Source organism: Miscanthus floridulus, chromosome 11 (genome assembly GCF_019320115.1).
Source record: "Miscanthus floridulus cultivar M001 chromosome 11, ASM1932011v1, whole genome shotgun sequence".
Lineage (NCBI taxonomy): Eukaryota > Viridiplantae > Streptophyta > Magnoliopsida > Poales > Poaceae > Miscanthus > Miscanthus floridulus.
Genome location: NC_089590.1, coordinates 13,478,634 through 13,501,313, shown reverse-complemented (window position 1 = coordinate 13,501,313; position 22,680 = coordinate 13,478,634). Strand labels below are relative to the sequence as shown.

Sequence of the window (22,680 nt, the reverse complement as noted above, 5' to 3'; positions counted from 1 at the left end):
ACGGTAGCCATCGGATTTGAAATGAACGGCCAGAAATAGATCTGGGGAGAGAGAAGAAGGGGTGGCCGGCCGGAACAGTGTTCCCGGCGGCTGTTCAGCCATGGGCAATGGTGATATCACGCCAGCGAGCGTGGTTAGGGGCCTATGGGCCACGGATTGCATATACGAGAGCACTGGGAGAGAGAGCGGAAGTAGGGGAACTCGCCAAGGCCAAAGAGGTGCCCGAAGAACGCAGCTGGTGAGGTGGCGGCCATGGCTGGCGATGCGAAGGTCATCGACACACGCGGCTATGGCGCTAGAAGACATGAAACATGAAATAGACTGCATAGGGAGAAAAAGGGGAGCACGGCGAAGCTCACCACGGTGACAAACGAGGCGGAGGCAGCTCAGGGACGGCTGCTTCTGAGCGGAGGGCGGACAGCGGAACCAACGTCGCGGTGGTTGTGCCTTCCGTGCATAGCAAGAGCGAAGGAGGGAGCGGGGGCAGTAGGGGGGCGTGCAGTGGGGGGTCGGCTTCGTTTTGTAGAGGCCAGGGCGCGGGCGATGCTCCAACGATCGAGGACGTGGGCGGCGGTTGCGGCTGCGCCAGGCGCGGGCGGTTGCGGGTCACGTGGGAGGAAGGGGGAGGAGCTGACAGGCGAGGCCAGGATGTCAGCCGCTGAAGAGGGAAGGGGGAGGCACGGCGGTTGCCCACTGGTGCTGGGCCGGCGCAGAGCTGGGCCGAGCAGCGGGGCTGCGGTTGGGCACGCAGTGCTGGGCCACACGGACTGGGCCGGCGCGGGGGCAAGGAGGGCCAGCGGGAGGGAGAAAGGCCATGGGCCAAAAATAGAGAAGGGGGAAGAGAAATGAAGAAACCTTTTTCTTTTTATTTTTAGAGTTTTTCAAAAGTATTTTCAAATGGATTTGAATTCTTTTGAGTTTAAATCAAAAACCACTCAACATATTAAATACAATGCTCCAGCATGAGTGCATCAACATGTTACTAACCTTATATTTGATTTTATTTTCACAAAAATTGTTTCTTTCCTATATTTCAATGTTCACATAATAACATAATTAAATCGAGCTTTCTTATTTCAAAAAGGCTAAAATTTTGGGTGTTACAATTCTACCCCCTTAAGATGAATCTCGTCCTTGAGATTCGGATGATTGCTTACTCAAACAGTTGTGGGTAAGACTTTCTCAGATCCTCTTCTCTTTCCCAAGTAGCTTCATCCTCTGTATACCGATTCCACTGCACCTTGCACATCTTTATAGTTCGGCTTCTTGTAACTCTTTCGGTAGTTTCCAAGATCTTTATTGGATACTCTTCATAAGTAAGATCTTCCTTGACAGCAAGTTCTTCCAAAGGAATTTGCTCTTCTGGTACCCTCAAACACTTTTTCAATTGGGAAACATGGAACACGTTGTGCACACCTGATAAACTCTCAGGCAGTTCCAACTGATAAGCTACTTCTCCACGTCTCTCTAAGATCTTAAAAGGTCCTATATACCTTGGTGCTAACTTTCCCTTCATATTAAATCTTTTCACACTTCTCATTAGTGATACCTTCAAGTACACATAATCACCAACTTCGAAAGTCAGCTCTCTTCTACGAGTATCCGCGTAACTCTTCTGTCGGGACTAAGCCACTCTCAAATTGTCTCTAATCATTCTCACTTGTTCTTCCATGTCTCTAAGGACATCGAGTCCAAACACTTGAGTTTCTCTAGTCTGATTCCAGAACAAAGGCGTTCTACATTTACGCCCATATAGCGCCTCAAAAGGTGCCATCTTGAGATTCTTCTGGTAACTATTGTTGTACGAGAACTCTGCGTATGGCAGACTCTTATCCCAACTATCACCATACTGTAGAGCACAGGCTCTCAACATATCTTCCAAAATCTAATTGATCCTTTCAGTCTGTCCATCAGTTTGCGGTTGGTAAGCAGAACTGAAATTCAACTTTGTCCCCAAAGATCTATGTACTTTATGTCAGAATTGTAATGTAAACTGAGTGCCTCTATCCGACACAATTTTCTTGGGAACACCATGTAAGCACACTATTCTTTCCATATACAACTTTGCTAACCTTGCACCCATATAGGTAGTCTTGACTGGTAAAAAGTGGGCAACCTTGGTGAGTCGATCCACTATTACCCATATTGAATCATAACCTCTTTGAGTGCGGGGCAAACCTACGATAAAATCTATACCAACTTCTTCCCATTTCCATTCAGGAATCTTCATTGGTTGTAGCAACCCTGCAGGTCTTTGATGCTCAGCTTTCACTCTTTGACAAGTGTCACACAAAGCCACATACTCTGCCACATCTCTCTTCAAACCATACCACCAATACTTCTCCTTGAGATCCAAATACATCTTGGTACTTCCGGGATGTATAGAATAAGCAGACTCATAGGCCTCTTGCAGAATTGCATCACGGATAGCCTTCACTTCAGGTACACATATCCTTTTTCCAAACCAAAGAGTACCATTCTCATCCATCCTGAATCATGGTGCTTTTCCAAGCACTACATTCTCCGCTATCTCTTTTAGTTTTTCATCCTCCAATTGACCTTTGCGTATCTCTTGCTCCAATGTAGGCTCTATCACCAATTCCATTGCATTAGTGACAAAACTCAAGTTGAGATACTCCATTACAGCACACAACTATGCTGACATAGATGTCATCTGAAATCCATTGGCATAGCTCTTCCTGCTAAGTGCATCAGCTACGACGTTTGCTTTTCCCGGGTGATAACGCACTTCCAAATCATAGTCTTTGATCAATTCTAACCAGCGACATTGTCTCAGATTTAGATCGGATTGGGTAAAGATATACTTCAAACTCTTGTGATCCATAAAGATATCACTCTTATGCCCAATTAGATAATGTCTCCAGATCTTCAAAGCATGAACCATAGCTGCCAATTCCAAGTCATGAGTAGGATAATTCAACTCATGCTTTCTCAATTGTCTAGATGCATATGCCACCACTCTTCCTTCTTGCATAAGCACACATCCAAGGCCCAAATGGGATGCATCACAATATATAGAGAAGTTCTTGCTTAAATCGGGCAGAATTAATACTGGAGCTGTAGTCAATCTCTTCTTTAGCTCATCAAAGTTTGCCTAGCATTTATCTGACCATACATACTTAGCATTCTTTTCCAACAGAGCTATCATAGGCATGGCTAGCTTGGAAAAACCTTCAATGAACCTTCTGTAGTATCTAGCCAATCCCAAAAAGCTATGAATCTCACTTATAGTGGTTGGTGGTTTCCAATTCAATACATCTTGCACTTTGCCTGGATCCACTGCTATTCCACCATTGGAGACAACATGACCTAGAAAAGAGACTTTCTTCAACCAAAATTCACACTTGCTCTGCTTAGTGTATAACTTATGTTCTCTAAGCTTTTACAAGACCAACCTTATATGTTCAGCATGTTCTTCTTCAGTCTTGGAGAATATTAGTATGTCATATATGAATACCACCACAAATTTATCCAAAAACTCCATGAACACCTTATTCATCAGATACATGAAGTATGCAGGTGCATTGGTCAATCCAAAAGACATAATGGTATACTCATACAATCCATACCGTGTAGTGAATGTTGTCTTTGGTATGTCCGAGTTTTGAATCTTTAGCTGATGGTACCCTGAGCGGAGATCAATCTTGGAGAACACATGGGCTCCTCTCAACTCATCAAACAAATCATCAATCCTAGGCAAAGGGTATTTATTCTTGATTGTAACCTCATTAAGTGAACGGTAATCCACACACATCTGTTGACTACCATCCTTCTTATCCACAAAGATCACAGGTGCCCCCCATGGGGAAGAACTGGGGCGTATGAAACCTTTTTCTTGCAACTCTTTTAGTTGTTTCTTAAGCTCTTTTAATTCATTAACCCCCATTCTATATGGATGTTTAGCTATTGGTGCAGTTCTAGGTAATAATTCAATAATGAATTCAATGTCTCAGTCAGGTGTCATACCTGGCAAGTCATCGGGTAAGACATCTGGGAACTCCTCCACGACACGATCTTGTTTATTGGCTTCATCATCTAGCTGGTTCACTATGGCTATAGGCTGAGCTTGCACTACCACTTCTACATAGATTCTATCTCCATTGAGTGATGTCACAACCACAGATTTCTCCTGACACTGAATCACTGCCCGGTGTTGTTTCATCCAATCCATTTCTAGAATAAGATCAATTCCCGCTGTTCTCAACACAATTGGTTTCACTTTGAAGTCTACCCCCTTAAGGAAATGCTAGTTGAGGGACTCCAATATGAAGCAGGCATACTACCTCTTGGTGAATTTACTAGTATGGGGTTTTTCATGGCACACAAAGGTATGCTATGCATTCTAACAAAAGCTTGGGAAATACAAGAATGCGAAGCACCAGAATCAAAAAGTACTGTAGCAGAGATAGAGTTGACGATGAACATACCCAACATGACCTCGGGCGTCTCCTAAGCTGCATCAGATGACACATGATTCACCTTCGTAGTGTGAGGTGGTCAGGCGTTGAACTTCTGATTGCCAGTCTGGTTCTAAGGTGCTTGTTGGTTCTGCTTCTTAGGACACTGGTGGGCATAGTGACCTACTTCTCCACAGTGGTAGCAGGCATTGGGGTTATTGGGTGCACCACTCTTCACAAGAGCATTGTTGGATGGTCCCTGGCGGGTTGCCGGATTGCTAGTCTGTTGTGGGGGATGCTGATTACCATACTATTGCTGGTACTAAGGGCATTGCTGGAACTGATTCCGTTGAGCATACTGACCATAGTTTCCCTAGTTAGATGGTCCTTGATTCCTTTGCTGAAAACCCTACTGGGGATAGGCACACGAGCGGGTGTTACTTCCAGAAGCTTGCCCTTGAAGCCTCCTCTTCTTGGCTTCCATCTCTTTGCGCTTATCGTCAATCACAATAGCGCGGTTCACTAATGACTGAAAGTTGGGGTAGGTGTTGGATATCAGTTGAAGCTGCAGTCCATCATAGAGTCCCTTGAGGAAACGACGTTGCTTATCCTTGTCCTCAGCCACATCATTTGGAGCATAGCGTGACAGTTGAGCAAACTTGTCATGATACTCCGCCATGGTCATGGATCCTTGCTTGAGGGATCTGAATTCCTCCTGCTTCAATTCCACGAGTCTATCTGGGATATGATAAGACCGGAAATTGTCCTTGAATTCCTGCCAGGTGATAGCAGGGGCATTGTTGGGACATCCATACTGGAAAGAATCCCACCAATCCTAAGCTGCTCCCTAGAGTTGACTAGAAGCATACAACACCTTCTCAAGATCGTTGCATTGTGCTATGTTAAGTTGCTTCTCTACAGCACACAACCAATCATCTGCCTCCATAGGGTCTGAGGCATGAGTGAACACTGGTGGACGACCCTTCATAAACTCTCCATGCTTATCTCTGACCTAAACAGGCAGTGGTCCTCTTGCAGGTTTATTGTTCAAGCGCTGCATCATAGCTTGCATCAACTGCGCTTGCATTCCCAATATTTGTTCCATGGTCACAGGTGGCGGTGGTGGTGGATTTATGAGAGCATCACGTCCACGACCACGGCCTCTGCCTCTTCCTCCTCTTGCGGCCATCTGTTTTCCAACAAATGCACAAAATTTAGAGATTTTCCAAATTATAGAGAGCTTACAAATGATAAGAAACAATGCTGAGAATTTTCTAGACAAGATTCAAATTCAGCAGTTCAGTAAAACTGTTATAACTCGAGTTTCATAGATCCAACAGAGGTGTACCAAGAACGGTTGGAAAGCTTAGGAGATCAGCAACAACTTTTATTTAGATCACTTTTACAGATTCTGACACACACATGGTCAAAAGTAGAGCTAAACCGAATCTGTTCTAGGTTCCAGACAGCACAGGAACATCAAATTGTGACAGCTAGATCTCATAAACCTGAACAGCTATTGATGTGATTTCAGAGACATTTGAAAGATACAAAAGTCTAGTTATCTCCACAAAAATTTTAGAATTTTTGACAGCCCAGATTTCGAGATACAAGATAAAGAACACAGGCTGCTCTAGAAAATAGCACAGCAGAGATAAGATAAAGCAAACCATCTGCATTAAGATTTCATCTAATCTTAAGGTTCCAATCTAAGGAAGTTGTGGACATGCCCACAAACTTCCAGCAAACAATCAAACTCCAAATCAACCAAGTTCATAAATTAAAACATCTAATCATCCAAGTTCACAAGACCAAACAAGACTAAATATGAAACACCAACTAATGACGTTGTAATCTAAATCAAGGCACCTAACACCTATGGAGCGGTGTCAATCATGGTGAACGACCGGCGCTTCTTCTTGTAGATTGATGGCTGCCCAAGTTGAGCTCGAAGTTCATCCACTTGCTTCTGGAGGCGTCTCTCAGCCCTCTGTGATGCACGCAGTTCTCCCTTGACCTCTTCATCCACCCCCTGCATGGCATGGACATGCTGCACTGTCGCTTCAAGAGTTGGGTCACTCTCTGGTGGAGCCAAGACCTGCCAAACACTCTCATGATCATTGCGAGGAAGGAACCTAAAACAATCCTCCCTCATGGCCTCAAAGCGATGACCATGGTAGTAGATGTAGGCGTCCTGCGCTGCATCTTCCATGCCATCCAAGGCATGGGCCCTTCTAGCAGTGGCTCGGTGGACAGTCTCCACCTCATGTCCATTCTTGATGTCGTTCCAAGTGGTGACCACCAGCTCTACCTTCCTGAAGGTGGCCTCCAATGGATCCTGGTACTCTGCACAGTGGTAGCTGATGGAGGCGTGCAGGTCGGGGTAGTAGTCGTCCAGCACGTGAGTGAGGAGGGTGTGGTAGTAGGCCGTCTCCGGGGCTGGCTTGAAGTAGTACTTGCACTTCCAACCTATCTCCTCATCCACCACAGGGATAGCTAGGGATGGCGCAGGTGTAGGTGAAGTGGCTGGTGACTCCTCAGTTGTAGCTACAACAGGATAGACCGGTGCGATAGCTGGAGTAGGAGCAGGTGCAGGTGTCGGTGTAGCCATCTCCTCATCGTTGGAGATGATCACAATCTCCTTCTCCTCCTATGGAGCATGTGGGGTGAACAGGGCATGGTAGCCAGCAGTGCTGAGGCGGACAGTCTTCGGGTTATGAGACATCTGTAGATTTAAAGTGAGATAGAATTAGAATCAACAATTTTATATAATAGATTAAGGTATAAAAAGCATAAATGTTTTAATAAAATAACAAGAATGAGACAGTAAGCAAGAAACTAGAGGAACAAAGATGCTAAAACGACCGTTTCTAACTAGGCTTGCGTCCTACAGTTAACCTGGCTCTGATACCAATTTGTCACACCCAATTTTAAGGATAAAATTGAATGCACAAAACTCATGTGTGCCCAGGGATCAGTCACACACACAAGCTGAAAAATTACATAATGTATCATCACGGTGTCTCTTACATCAGATCCATAATATAACTTAGTCTTACATCACACAGTGGAATAAAAAAAGATAACTCTCTTGTGGGACTTCATCACAGGGAAGGTCAACTGGTTGACCACAAGCCTAAAAATCCTCAGGAAATTCCTCATACCCGTTGTCATCTGTTACCCATCCGAAATTTTTATCCAAATAAAGAAAATAAACAAGCGTAAGTACATCCCATACTTAACAAGTTAACATGGGGTTATGAAGCTCAAAATAGTTGACACTGGTTTACTGCAGTTAGCATTTTTAGTAAGTCAAGCTTTTATTATTAGGTATTATCAAATTATGCGGAAGCAGGGGAACTCGCCAAGGCCAAAGAGGTGGCCGGAGAACGCGGCTAGCGAGGTGGCGGCCATGGCCGGCGATGCGAAGGTCATCAACACACGTGGCTATGGACTAGAAGACATGAAACGTGAAATAGACTACATAGGGAGAAAAAGGGGAGCACGGCAAAGCTCACCGTGGTGACAAACGGGGTGGAGGCGTCTTAGGGACGGCTGCTTCCGAGTGGAGGGCGGACAGCGGAACCGGCGTCGTGGCGGTTGTGCCTTCCGTGCACAGCGAGAGCGAAGGAGGGAGCGAGGGCAGCAGGGGGCGCGCAGTGGGGGGGTCGGCTTCGTTTTGTAGAGGTCGGGCCATGGGCGACGCTCCCACGATTGAGGACATGGGCGGTGGTTGTGGCTGCGCCAGGCGCAGGCGGTTGTGGGTCGCGCGGGAGGAAGGGGGAGGAGCTGACAAGCGGGGCCAGGATGTTAGCCACTGAAGAGGGAAGGGGGAGGCGCGGTGGTTGCCCGCTGGTGCTAGGCCGGCGCAGAGCTAGGCCGAGCAGCATGGCTGCGGTTGGGCGCGTAGTGCTGGGCCGCACGGACTAGGCCGGCGCGGGGGCAAGGAGGGCCAGCGGGGGGAAAGCCATGGGCCGAAAACAGAGAAGGGGAAGAGAAATGAAGAAACCTTTTTCTTTTTATTTTTAGAGTTTTTCAAAAGTATTTTCAAATGGATTTGAATTCTTTTGAGTTTAAATCAAAAACCACTCAACATATTAAATACAATGCTCTAGCATGAGTGCATCAACATATTACTAACCTTATATTTGATTTTATTTTCACAAAAATTGTTTCTTTCCTAGATTTCAATGTTCACATAATAACATAATTAAATCGAGATTTCTTATTTCAAAAAGGCTGAAATTTTGGGTGTTACATAATTTTTCTGTGCGTTTCAAAAATCCCGACAGAAATATTCGAAAACCCACAAAAAAATTGTGTGATTTTTCTGTGCGTGTCAATACACACAGAAAAATTGACATTATTCCGTCGATCTTTTCAAAACTCACAGAAAAACTACATACACGCACAGAAAAACTATATACACAGAAAAAAAACCTAAACCTATCTCCAGACGCGGTCGCCCATCTCTATCCCAAACGCGCCGCCCACACCCATCCGCACTCCCATCGCTCCTAGGTCTTGCAGCGGCCACCCCCTCCTCTCTTCCACCATCGTGGCGCCCACCCCCTCCTCCACCGGTGAGGCCACCACCCCCTCCTCCACTACAACTCCTCCCCTACCTTCCCTCAAAAGACAGCGGTGGCTGCCCGTGCAAGGCCGGATGGCGGCGCCACTGCCCCCAGATCTGCCTCCTACCGTACCAAGGAGCTTTGCCACCCGCCGCCCCTAGATCTGCCTCCCCCTCCTCTCTTCCACCATCACGGAGGCCACCCCCTCCTCCACCAGTGAGGCCATCACCCCCTCCTCCACCAGATCTGCCTCCTGGCTCGCACCATATGCCTGCTCCTCTCCATACCTTTCCCCTCCGCCATCCCGCATGCCTATCTTCTCGATTTCTCCTTCCCTCTCGGTCCTAGATGCCGCGATGCTTGGCGGGAATGATTTCGGCTTGCATGGGAGATCTTGTCATCTTAGGGCCTGGGCTAGGGTTACCACCCCCATTTCGTGCCTCTCCTTCCTCCTCTGGTTTGGTGTGCTCTCTCCTCTTCCTCCCCATCGAGCTCGCTTGACCTATACGGTCAACCTCCACTGATGGATTTGTGTTGGTCCTCTAGTGCTCTGACAGTATATCTCACCTGCCCCCATCTCCTACCCCTCTGTGCAGTGATTTCTGTTGAATCATTTGTGGATTTTGTTTGTCATCCACTGATATTAGGGTTCATGTTCTTACATACTTAGATCTGGGCGACATTTTTGTTGATCTACATGTTTACATTTGCTTTTGTCTTGTTCCACCCTCAGATCTGTGTGATGTGCACCTCTTATTTGTTGTACACGTGTGTTGTCACCTAGATTTTGCACATGATGATGCCTAGTCCGATTTACAAACTGAGCAAAGTGCCTTGGTCGATGATGTTTACTTAACCCTAGGCGCTGGAGGAGCACCCTATGGTGTGGCAGCCGCGTCTTGCTTAAGTCCATAGCTCTGATTCTAGTGAGGGTTCTTTGTGCTGAAGCATCTAGAATTTATGACACTAATGTTCAATCTCTTGATATGACTGTGATGTTCAAACTCTTGATATCTATTTGGCCAATGATGCAACATGAAAAATAAACTCTGAGGTGGCTGCAATTTGTTTTTTGTGAATTCTGTATGATTCTCATGACTGTCATCAAACCATGGCACATTATCTTAGTTTTCTTCTATCTGTTTTTTTTGCCTTGGCAGCCACCTATGATTGAGTATCTGGAAATTGTTCCAACATATCGTTAAGCTGAGGCCTCACTTACTTTGCCAATGATGATATCATATTAAGCATGCCAAGAACTGATGACCTTGAGCTTGTGTTGAGGTACTGGAACTTTGTTTCTTACTCTGTTTCTTATGCTCCAAGCTCAAGGTCAACCGAGGAGCAACTGATATCTGAGGCCAATGTGTTGAATACTACATCATTTGATCACCATCTTTATTACATGAATTGAGGAAAGCATGCTCCTAGTGTTTATAATTTTCCAATTAATAAACTGAAGCCAACTGATATAGAAAGTTTGTGGTATACATACCATGATCTGTATCTTGCTTTATATGTTATTACTTATTAGTTCTTGCTTTATATTAGTCATTGATGAGCCACTATGATCAGACTATACACTTCTACTAGTGCATACCTTACTGATTTTGAATTGGCCTGACATTGTTCCAACCTTTTCAGAGTCTGAGATTGGCACTTGATTTCTCAACTTTTGATGACCCCAATTGTAAAATCAGTAGTAAGAACTGACTGCTTGCACTTGATAAATATGAGCTTATTTTTGTGAAATCGCTAATTGGCGTAGCACCTCAAAGTGTGATTCTCTCAACATTTGACTTCAATAGGATGCTCTCTGATTTCTATCATAGCTGTCTTTAGTGTTTTTCTTAGTGTATGGTAGATGTGCTAATACAAGCTCTGTTTTTGTGCTGCGATTGATGCTAAGAGTTAGGTCTTGAATGTTTGTTCAGATTGGATCAGGTTTGGCTCTTATTGAACTGTACAGTTTATTTTTAGAATTTGTTGCAATACAGCAGGGTATCGGGGACTTGGGTCTGCCAGTTAACCTTGTCCATGGGATAAGTATGTATGCAACTTGAGCCCCGGCTACTGTCAGTTAACCTTGTCCTACACTATATCATATAAGATCTTTAGTTTCTGAGCCCCGGCTACTGAGTCTTTGAGAAAAATTAGATATGCTAATTTGGGCTGCAACTAAGTGCTCTAATTATGATGCAACTTGCTTAAGCATGTCACTGCTATTCTGTGGTTGTGTGAAATAATTTCTGTAACTTAGGAAATGATGAACTCCCCAATCAGTGGAATTGTCCTGCACCATAGCATGCACTTCCCATGAATTATCTTGATCTGCTGGCTTTGCAGCCACTCCACCTCCACTACTCTAGCCTCCCCAATTAGTGGAATTATCCGGCACCTTAGCATGCACTTTCCATGAATTATCTTGATCTGCTGGCTTTGCAGCAGCTCCAACTCCACTACCCCAGCCTCCCCAGTCACCAGAATCATTCGCAGCACTAGCATTTTGTTCCCAACTTGAGTTCATTGTTGTGCCATTTTCCCATGAGCTACCTTTCTGAATATTGTGCTCTCCAACTTAAGTATTATACAACACTTGCTTGAAGCTTCCTTTCTTCAATTACCTTTTGCCATAAGCTTGCCACCAGGGAAGAATTGCAGGGAGTCCGTAGTGATGTGGCGGCCAATGCTCAAAACATTGAGCAGATTAGGAAGTCATAGGTCAGCCTTGCTGCACACCTCTACCAGATCTTCTAGCCGGCGACTCTAGGTATTCCTTTGTTATTTATTGCTCAAGTTGTGTCCCTTGCGCGTTTCACTCCTTAAATTTCCTTATTACACTTTTTTGACTCAAACCTCGCCTTTCTTGCAGGTGTAGCTCCGGCGTCCTATCCAGCATCATACTCTCAGGGATACACTACATTAGGCTTAGCTTCGATCGGTATTGACTTAGGTTTTTCTTTGCCTTCCTGGATTTTATGAGTTACCTAGTCCTAACCTAGAGAACTTAGTCCTAACCTAGAGAACTTAGTCCTAACACTTGCTTCTTTGTCGCTGCAGGAGTGTCGCCGACCATGCCTACCATTGCCACCTTTCCGTCGCCGCACTCCTCGCAGCAGCAGCAGGAGCAGCTACCGCTACCACAGTAGTGAAGCTCATCATGGTGTCCTAGTCATCCTCTCGTGATGGTTTAGAACTTTGATGTCGGTCATTTGAAGTTTGCTTGTCGCCCAGCCACATTGGGCGTGATACTTGTTTTGGTACTCTTGATACTTGATCGGTTGTGTGGTCATCCATAAGGTCCCTTCGAGTACTGTATTTATGTATTATTTGAATGAAACCTTGTTGTCATGCACAGAAATTACTGTATGGAAAATATATATTTTAATATGTTGTTGCTACTGTTTTAAAATATTTTTTTGTGCGTTTAACTCTTTTTTTCTGTGAGGCTGGCTACACAGAAATATTTTTTTTAATCTGGGCGAAATGAATTTTTCTGTGAGTTCACCTAGACCGACAGAAAAAAAACATGTGTTTTTCTGTGCGTTTATTTCTTTTTTTCTGTGTGGATTAACACATAGAAAAATTAGTTTTAATCTGGGCGAAAACAATTTTTCTGTGCATGTGAGACCCACAGAGAAATTGTTTCTGACGGTGAACTCACAGAAAATTTTTATTTTTCTGTCATTATATTTTTGTGGGTATTTTTCTAAGGGTACACCGTCAGAAAAATATTTTTCCGACGGTATTCGCATTTTTCTGTATGTTTTCGCACACACAGAAAAAAGCGAGATTCCAGTAGTGATCTATTACTTGGCTTTCATTTACACACCATCCATATTTCCAATCTAGGAAGGCGATTAAAAGATAAACCACTTAACATCTTCATCTGTTTACCTGGAATATTTCATTTCCAAACCTCTTCCATTGTCCCAGGCCATAGCTCAATAAAATATCATTGATGACAATTCTTTTGAATCACTTTTCCGTTGATTTTAAATAAAAATTGTGCCCTATCAAATTTCTTGTGACTACTATTATTTCATCAAATGACTGGTGTACTGAGTACATTGGTGTACTATTATTTCATCAATTCTTTATAAATATATACTGATACAATTGAAGATGGCTGGTGTACTCAGTACTCTGGCATTCTTGTCTCCGGAATAAAGTTTCTGGTTTCAAAACCGAAAAAGGATGGAAGGGTAGACTTTTTTAGGCATACAAATAAGCGCGTTCAGCAATCAGCATATAGACACCCTTATGCTGCCATTTGGTCGCTATGACATGCTACTGCTAATCATTTCGTTCCTGTCAGGCGTCCCTTGGGAAATGGGTAAGGATCAAAACGGTATGGAAATATCCCGTACCGAACTGCATCGTTTTCTATATTTAATCTGATCAAATTCGTATTTTCGGACAAATTCGAATTCGGTTCGAAATTCGGAACACACCAAATTCGAAATCGGAACGAAAACAGTTTAGACAGTTTTTCGACCGTTTTCTACTTTTAATTCGGAATATCCCGAATTCGAGATTCGGTTTCGAAATTCGGTTTAAACCAAATTTGGCCCACAACAAGTCCAACCTTAGAAAAATTATATCTTTTTCATACGATTTCGGATGAAGATGATTTTTATATAAAAATTGCAGCACTCGACGAGATCTACAACTTTCTAGTTCTTAGTTTTTTCATTTGATGTCTTTAAGATGTTCAAAAAAATTAATGATTAGTCTACAGTATATTTATCGCGTACTAGCGCTCGTTGCCTTAAAAAAATCATATCTTCCTTGCATCGTGTCGAATGGAGAAACTTTTTAAGAAAGTTATAGGACTTGTTAATTATTATGTATTTGTTAATTCTTATGTACTTGGTCCTACAGGTCAATATTTCGTATTGATTTTTTGTATACCGACCGTGTTCGACATAATTCCGCTTGAATTAGTTCGTTTTTGAAATTTTCGATATTCCGTAAGTTCGTGTTCATTTTCGTGTCCGACTTTACCGCTTTCGCTTTTGTTTTCGTATTCAAATGTAGAAGTAGAAAACGGTTGAGAGGTTTTACGACCATTTCCGACCGTTTTCTTCACTCGAAATGGGCTGTATGTTCATTTATCTGTTATTGTGTCTACGTGGTTCATGTCGACAATCATAAATTACAGATGCACTGCAAAGGCTGTAACAACCAGCATGCTTTTTCAGTTCTTGTCAAAGAAGCTTTGAAATCTGATATACAGTAAGTAATGCAGAAAGCCAAAGAAGCTTTGAACCGGAAATTGCGGCATGGACTTTGTCGGTGAAGCAAAAGTTAGGGCAAGTGTTCCAAACTGATACCTCTGCGTATGCACTAGCAGCACATGATTTTTTAATAAAATATTACAAGTATATAACATAAGTTTACACCATACTGTATCAAGAACGACAAAATATTAGAATTTTGACAGAGCGGATCATAACTTTTAAAAGCTCAACTCCAAAAGTGTGCAAGTAATTATGACTCTCTCATAACCCTACTTGACTTTATAGGACTCTCTGATTCTTGCTCTAAAACAAGAATATGGTGCAATAGAACTGTCAAAGCATTAGATGAGACCCTTATATTGGCTTGGTTGATACATACGGCCTTCATCTTATTGTGTATATATAGTACCCTCCGAGGTCCCTATACATACAAGTAGGAGCCCTTATAGCAAAGATCTCTTGATTCCTAGCCCAACTAGGATTTGAGTCACCGTACAACAATTTGTACCTTGACCCTAATTAATCATTTGAAGCCACCGTGCTTCTCCAAAAATATTTGCATCAAATTGGCTCCTTTATTTTATTTGTACTCTAATAATTCACTTCAATTGAGTTGCGTTTTATCTTGTTCTTGCTTGTGTTCTTCAATTCACAGCAGGGATTACCATTTTTGGTGATCGAGGTCAACCGGACTGTGACACAGGTTGATAACCAGAGGAGATGCGGTGCTAAGGTTGCAGGGTTTGGGTCTTTATGATCGATCTGAAGCTGGATCGGTGTGTCGTTCTCTACCAAATCGATAGTTACCTCAACCTGATGGAAGATCAGAACTACTTTTCAATCTTGCAATTTTTTAATTAAATTATTGCTATTACTCGCTACCAAATTTTAAGCCTGCTGTCGCGGGTTCGTAGCGTGGCAAGCATCGTGGTTATTCGTTGGAAGTTGATGTGTGGGTTTCTAGTGGCTCGGGATACTCAAAAACACCAAGGGAGACATAGCGGCTTATCCTGGTTCTAGATATTGAGGCCCTAACCAGCAGTGAGGTGTTCTTCATGTTTAGGAGCACCCGAAATCGGGGGTTACAACGGAGGAGAATGAGAGTTTGGCAGGGGATTGCTCGGTGCTATCCTATGGCTCGTCGGCGGCGGTGTTCTTCTACAGCCAGTAAGAAACTGGCCTTCTCTAGCTAGGTAGCCAGGGGAGGAACTCCTTGGTGTTCCTCTCGGTTTGCTACTGTTCTATTCTGGTTTTCTTTCCCTTTCTAGCTCTGGGAGCCGACCCTCCTCTTATATTCCGACGAAGATTGGGTACCAGTCGGTTTGGGGTTCTAGTCTATGGTCTTCATAAGCCGGGTGTAGGAGGGTGCTGCCACGGCATGGGATGGACCTCTGAAACTGCTAGTTCATGACCTGGCAGCAATAGCAGGAGCTATCACTACCGCTTGCCGATTGCCAAAACCAATTATTGCAATAGTAGTGACTTTGTAGTGCAAAATAGTGCGCCAAGACCTATTATCAAGTAATGGCTCGCAGCTCCCCCACCCCTAACCGCAATTGCTCAACATCATGAGTGTCCTCTTCACCTAAACAGTTACTTCTCTATTAATACGGCTATATATAGCGTGCCCGGTGTATCTTTAGTTATCAACAACACAAGTCTTCTATTATCAGCTAAATGCGGTGAGTCATTTTCCTTTTGTGAGATACATCAGTTTCTTTCAGTAGGATTCAATATAATTTCCATTCATTTTGTCAGAATTGAAACATAACATGTAGGCATCGATCACATTCGCAGATGAAGCCTGCAACAGTGGCACTGCTAATTTTGGTGAACATGATGTGCACTATTTCATACTTTGATCATGCAAGTTTTCTTGGAACAATGGCTGAAGAAACCGCCTTGCTGGTGAATTCGTTCGGAAGCAATGAAGGAACAAGCTCTACGAAGGGCACAAATCTTGGAAGGAAGCTGATGGACAGTATTGATAATTCACACCGCTCTTTTCCTATATCAAAAATCAATGGCCTAATGAACAACCCCCCAGCTCATTATCCCTAAAGTTCATAAATGTATGTCCTTCCACGCATATGGAGGATATCCTACATATTATAGACACGGTATGTTGCATCAGCAGGTTCTGGGTTTAGACCTATATCTAAATAATCTTTAGGGCTCAAGAAATGCTGTGTAATTGCGTGTCCTGAGCATACGCTCAATATTAATCAATAAACAGATGTCCTGTGTGCGATAAATCTATGGATGAAGTTCTTTGTGAAGGAACCTTTAGCCAATGTGAATAGCATTTACTTTGCCTCTACATCACGTACTTTTTTCAGATTCAGAATAAGAGAACTGCTCCAGTACTCCTCTATTTAAAAACTGCACACATCTCGATGCAGCCCATTCAATAAATTAATTTTGTTATTATGTTGCACCTAGATCCCGCATGGGCCTCGCCCGTCCAAGCTAAGCCCGTGGCCAGCCCTGATTGAGAGGGAAAGTCACGTGTGCATGTATGAGGTCCCGAGCTCCTTGATCGGTGGACGACGGAAATCACGTCACCGTTTCCCTCGTGGACGAACACTGGAATACCACCTCCATCTCCCTCCTCCTATCCCCTGCGGAGGCCTAGGGCAGCGGATTTGGAATTTGGATTCCTGGAGAGGAGCTCCAGCGGTGCCATTCCTCCATTTGGCATGAGGTCAATGCCTCTTCGTGATGGACGCCTGCTGGCTGCTGCCCGTGATTTCCACCACTGAACAAAAGGGATCTAGAATTGCAAAAAAAAAAAGAACAAAAGGGATCGAGACCTTGCGCACGTGACTTTCTGGATCAGGGCTGGGCCCATGCGTGACCCATGCGCAATAACAAAAAAATAATTTATTGAATGACTGCTTCGAGATGTGTGTAATTTTTAGAAAAAGGAGTATTGGAGCAGTTCTCACACAATAATAATAATAATAATTTGAAATAAGACAAAGAAATTTTGTAAGGGTGTGTGCGGGAGCCTTGAGTGGTGGTAGTAGCGGGGCACTCGGGCTCGCCCTAACTCCTTCCAAAGGGTGCGCGCAAGCGTACCTGATGCGTATAGCCCCCGAGCCATCTATGGGCATCGGTCAGGGGTCCACCGGTCAGCTTCCTCTTTCCCAGGGACTTAACATATCCCTATGTTAGACTCTCGGTCAATTATCCAATATACTAGAAATGCAACAAAGGTATAATATTTGCAAATACTGATTGTATTTGTAGGAAATATTAGTAGCGACGATAAGAAGACTTAGAAGGGTGCCGTATTGCTGTTTACTCAGTGCCATGTTTGTTGAGCTAAATACTTGCTGCAACCTTGATTGTCTTATAAAAAAACATCTAAGATAGATGTTACCATTATTGCGTAAGGAACAAATCATGAATTGTACGAAGCATATGGAAGTAAGCATACTGTTCAAAAGGAAAAAAACTTATCACTTGGAAGTTGCTTGATTTGATATATGTTAGTGTGTTTCAGAGAAGAAAATTTATCATTTAGTAATTGGTCTATCGTAGTAGATGACTCTTCTAGTGAGTGATCTAATTTTTTATGAGGTTGGTCTTTCCCCAGGTGGTATCTTACATCAAAAGAAATAATTCTTTTGTGGCTAAAGCAGCAAAGCCATAGCTATGTTTGTGAAAATCATGGTGTTCTAATTGCATTAGTGAAACCCCATAGTCTACAGTTTTAGCAGCTAGAAATTTAGAGGTAATCATGGTAACACTTTTGTCTATACTTTTGGGTTGCCTGAACAAACATCCAGTTTTCTCTGTAAAGTTGACAAGGTTGTCTGAATACTAAAGTTCTGCCCGATCTGCTTCTTCTGCAGGCATTGCACTATCAATTTCAAGAAGACCCGTGAACCCTGACTTGGCTCAGTAGGTGGCGATAAAATTGCTCAAAAGTGAGGACAGACAGAACTTGTCGACAACCCTAAAACCACATCAAGTTACTTCACGATGTCATCAAGCTATGTATGCAGCAGATGGCCGTATTGGCTGTAGAGGTTATGGAACAGCATACACAGTTTACTGTGACCAATATATAATTTGGCATGCTGATACTAAAATCTTCTAATCTAAAGTTGTTCTTATTAGAAGACTATCATAATTGGAGTTTGCCCACGGAATTTTCTTGGTTCTCATGATATATTAATTTCTGAGTTTGCACATCTCCTATCTGCCAAAAGAAAGGCAAGCATTGTTATTTGTGGAATCTAAGTTTTAGGGAGAGGTATAATCCGTTAAAATGACAGAGTAGTAATGTTGAAATATGTTTGTGTTGTGTACAAGAAAGGAAGAATGATTTTTTTTAGAAAATGCGATTGGCGTGCATTCACTAGACATTTTGTTTTCAACAGTCCATTCACTAGAAGGTTAATAAGAAATCAATACAATCTTATTTCGTATAACTTATTGTTTCTAGGATTAGCTACAACCATCAATACATTGATGTTTTTAAGAACGTCCAGTGAAATACCCCTAATCCATAGTCCCCCCATAATATTAACCGGCAATATATAAACTTTGTAATGCAAAAATGATATATTTGGATTTGAGTTTGAATGTCTCTCTTGTGGTTATGGTTTTTTATACAAAATATACTATAAAGGAAATTATGAGCCAAAGTATAGTTTTCTAGTTCCCACCGAGACAAACCATGCCTCATGTTTTGAAATGTCGGGATTAGTACACAACATACAATTGCACAATCATATATATGAATGATAAAAATCCATATAGCTCTAGAAATCCAAAGTATTTGTCGGTGCGCATGCCATCAAGTTGTTTTCATGTTATTGGGTGACATAATTATATCATCAACCTTATTTGTTTGTCGGACAGTGTCAAAATATTCGGTGCATTTGTTACGATTCTTATTCACAGAGAGAAGTGCGCAGGCACAAAACCCACTGCCTAGTCGGTTTAGAGAACAAGAAAGACTAGCTAATGGTTGTAGTACACAAATTTGTTTGGTGCGCATGCCATCAAGTTGTTTTCATGTTATTGGGTGACATAATTATGTCATCAGCCTTATTTGTTTGTCAGATGTGTCGAGATATTCGGTGCGTTCATGATGATTCTTATTCACAGAGAGAATTGCACATCCACAAAACCCACTGCCCTAGTTGGGAGATGATACTTTTATTGCCGGGTAATGCCAACCAATCTTTCTCCTACATATAACACATATAGTTCCAGCCCATTCATACTTCCAAGTGAGCAAGCTAGGTGATTCCAGGATAAACTACTTATCATCATCTGTCTGTTGCCCGACGCGATGCTATTTTTATAAACGTCTTTCCATTGTCTCAGGTCACAGGTACCTAAGAAGTTATAAATAATTCATTTGAATCACTTTTCCATTTGATTTTTAATATATTGTGCCCTGTCCAAATTCTTCAAATTACTCAGTTGTGGACAAGTAGATGAAAAGCAAGAGCCATATTTGGTCTGTTTACAGTACAGGAAAGACTGGCTGATGGCTGTAGTACACAAATTTGTAAGTGGCAAGAGCCTATAGTCTTTGTGAAGTAATAATAATACCTCACTTTTGATACCAGACACTATATACCACTCTATGTACATGAAGGTCCGAAATAGGCGACTAGAAAGGGGTGCATAGGAGGCTCAAGTTTTTCTCCTTTCAAGAATGAAAGAACGGGGCCTATATCTGAAGACAACCCATGCGAACCTCTTGTGTAGGGCTAGCAAGATCTTGTAGTCACAGCGGACTTAAGGATCCTAAAAACTAGGATAGAAAGATGTAGATGCGGTCGGAGGTGAAGAAAGGATGAATTTGAACACTTATAGCAAAGACCAGCTAGCCTAAATCCAAAACCGGCTTAGGCTAGTTTGCTAGATTTTAGCCTTCAACTCCCTGAGAAAAATATCGAAACCCAACCAAGTGATATCCAAAAATTATAAAATTTGGTGGAGAGACTTAAAACATAATACAGAATATCAGCACCAAAAATCACCACAATTGAAGCATATCCAAAAAAACGGGATTAGCTGGTTTTGAAAACCAGCCTCAGTTGTTTTTTTCCAACCTAACTCCTCTACAACAAGAAATTTAAATCAATATAAATGAGCTCCAAAGGTAATGAAACTTTGCAAACACTTCCACTAACCCATTTTGAATATATACCCAGACATCTTGCCAAATAGATCCAAGCTTCCTCACGAATTTCAAAATCCCTACCTCAATTTGGGTTTTTGCAAAAAATCCTCAAAATGGTGATTTTTAGATGCTTAAGGTGAATCTATTGAGGGCAATGCATATGCATGTTCCCAAGAACTCATACCACCTAAATATCAATCAAGAACATCTCCCAACGACACTACTACAATAAGCATTTGTAGGGGTGGCTGGCGATGGTTTGTAGAGGCGGCTCAGCCAGCCGGCCCTATCATACTGTCTCTACAAATCATGCATTTGTAGGGGCGGTTCCCAGTCGGCCCCTACAAATCGATTTGTAGGGGCGGCCGTAGTACAAGCCGCCCCTATAATACCAGTTTGTAGGGGCGGTTCAGTCTAGAACCGCCCCTACAGTATATTTTTCCGCAAAAAAAATTAAATTTATAATTCAAATTCAACCATATATATATATATATAATTCAAATCTGACCAAAAGCACAAGAGCACAAGGTGTTGGCATTGAGGATTTCTACCTAAAACCAAAAGAAATACTCAAGCAATGCAGCAACACTTGTGCTTTTGCTCGACACAAGCTGAAACCTATTATATCACTGAAACTAGCAACTTAACTGGGCATTACAACAACAACCACCAAGCCTGTAGCAACTGAACTGGACATTGCAAACATAAATATGAACTGAGCTAGAGAGCCCATGCAATAACATAAATCACCGTATCAATTTCTAAACTCTGACTAGGGTTTGTATGAAAGATATTGGGTAAAATATAATTGTTGCTAATTGTTGTCTTTGAAATTGTTTATTGTAATCAACAAATATGTATTTTAATTATTTATGGATAAATGAGCCATTAATTAATTTTCCTCTACCATGGTGTGTTTGTATGCTTCATGTAATTATATTTGATTTATATTCATATATATCTGAAGTATATATAATTATTCTTAAGTAATTATTAATTTGATTCATTTTTATATATATCTGAATGAGTAGTCCTTTAATGTTTGTTTTGTTGTTGTTGTAAAAGATGGAGTACAGGAACTCTTGGATGTATGGTTCGTTAAGGTTCAAGGCAAGTTTCTGTGAAGAGGTGGATAAATTTATTGAAGCCACAAAGAAGCATGCAATGACATTGATAGAGAATAAGGATACAATTATTTGTCCCTGTAAAGATTGCAAGAACCGTATGTCATGGACAGATGTGACTATCATCAGATCACATTTGATTATGCGAGGATTTGTTGAGGACTACACAGTGTTGATTCATCATAGTGAAACGGTTATTGTTAATGACGAGGATGAGGAGGAATACGATGACGAAACCATAGAATCTCTGTCCCAGTATTCAGCAGAGCTTGATGCACGAATGGATTTTGAGTTTGACAATGAACAAGGTGGTGATGCTGGTGGGTGGGATGGTAACGACCAAGGTGGTGCCAATAATGATGGTGGAGCACGTGTCGGGGATGAAGATGATTTAGAGGACATGATTGGAGCCCTTGAACCAGAGATTTTACTAAATATCCCAAAAGGTCTAGAAAATTTGGAAAGGGTGACAAAAGCATCGAAGGAGATTGTGTATGGTGTTGAAAAGGGTTGTCCGACACATTGGACATTGCTACGTTTTGTGCTTGAGCTACTCATCCTGAAGGCAAAGTACGGCTGGTCATACTGTAGTTTCAATGATCTATTGCATCTCTTGTCATGGGTGCTGCCAAAACCAAACTCAGTTCCCGCCAAGACATACCAAAGCGAAGAAGGTCATAAGTCCATTGACAATGGGGGTTGAAAAATCCATGCATGCCCCAACCACTGTATACTTTTTCATGGTGAAACATTCAAGTCACTGGATAAATTCCCCGGTGTGGGGCCAGCCGGTATAAGAACAATGACCTTTACGGTGGGGATGAAGCCTCCATGGGGAAAAAAGGAATAAGAAGGGTACAAAAAGGTGGTACAAGAATCTCAGCCCCTAGAGGACACTCCATTAGGCAACGATGCAAAGCAGAGAAGAATTTTTGCCTTGGTAATGTGGTATCTGCTAGTGACCGACCGCTTGAGACGTATCTTCCTAAACCCTAAAGAAGCCGCACTCATGACATCGTGGGATGATGAGCGCAAGGTGGATGACGATAAGATTGCACACCCGGCTGATTGTAGTCAGTGGCAAAGGTTCGATGAGAAGCACAAAGAATTCAACGATGACTCAAGGAATGTACGATTTGGCTTGAGCACCGATGGAATGAATCCCTT

The 22,680-nt window shown here is 42.5% G+C and overlaps 2 long non-coding RNA genes across 2 annotated transcripts in view; both read left to right on the top strand.

Annotated features, from left to right (window-relative positions):
• LOC136494633 (uncharacterized) overlaps positions 1-22,680 on the top strand; it is a 201,637-nt gene that overhangs the window by 35,754 nt on the left and 143,203 nt on the right. The gene's annotated exons all lie outside the window — the stretch shown is intronic.
• On the top strand, positions 15,272-16,490 carry LOC136494475 (uncharacterized). Its single transcript, XR_010768611.1, has 2 exons — positions 15,272-15,917; positions 16,033-16,490. It is a non-coding gene; the product is annotated as an uncharacterized lncRNA (long non-coding RNA).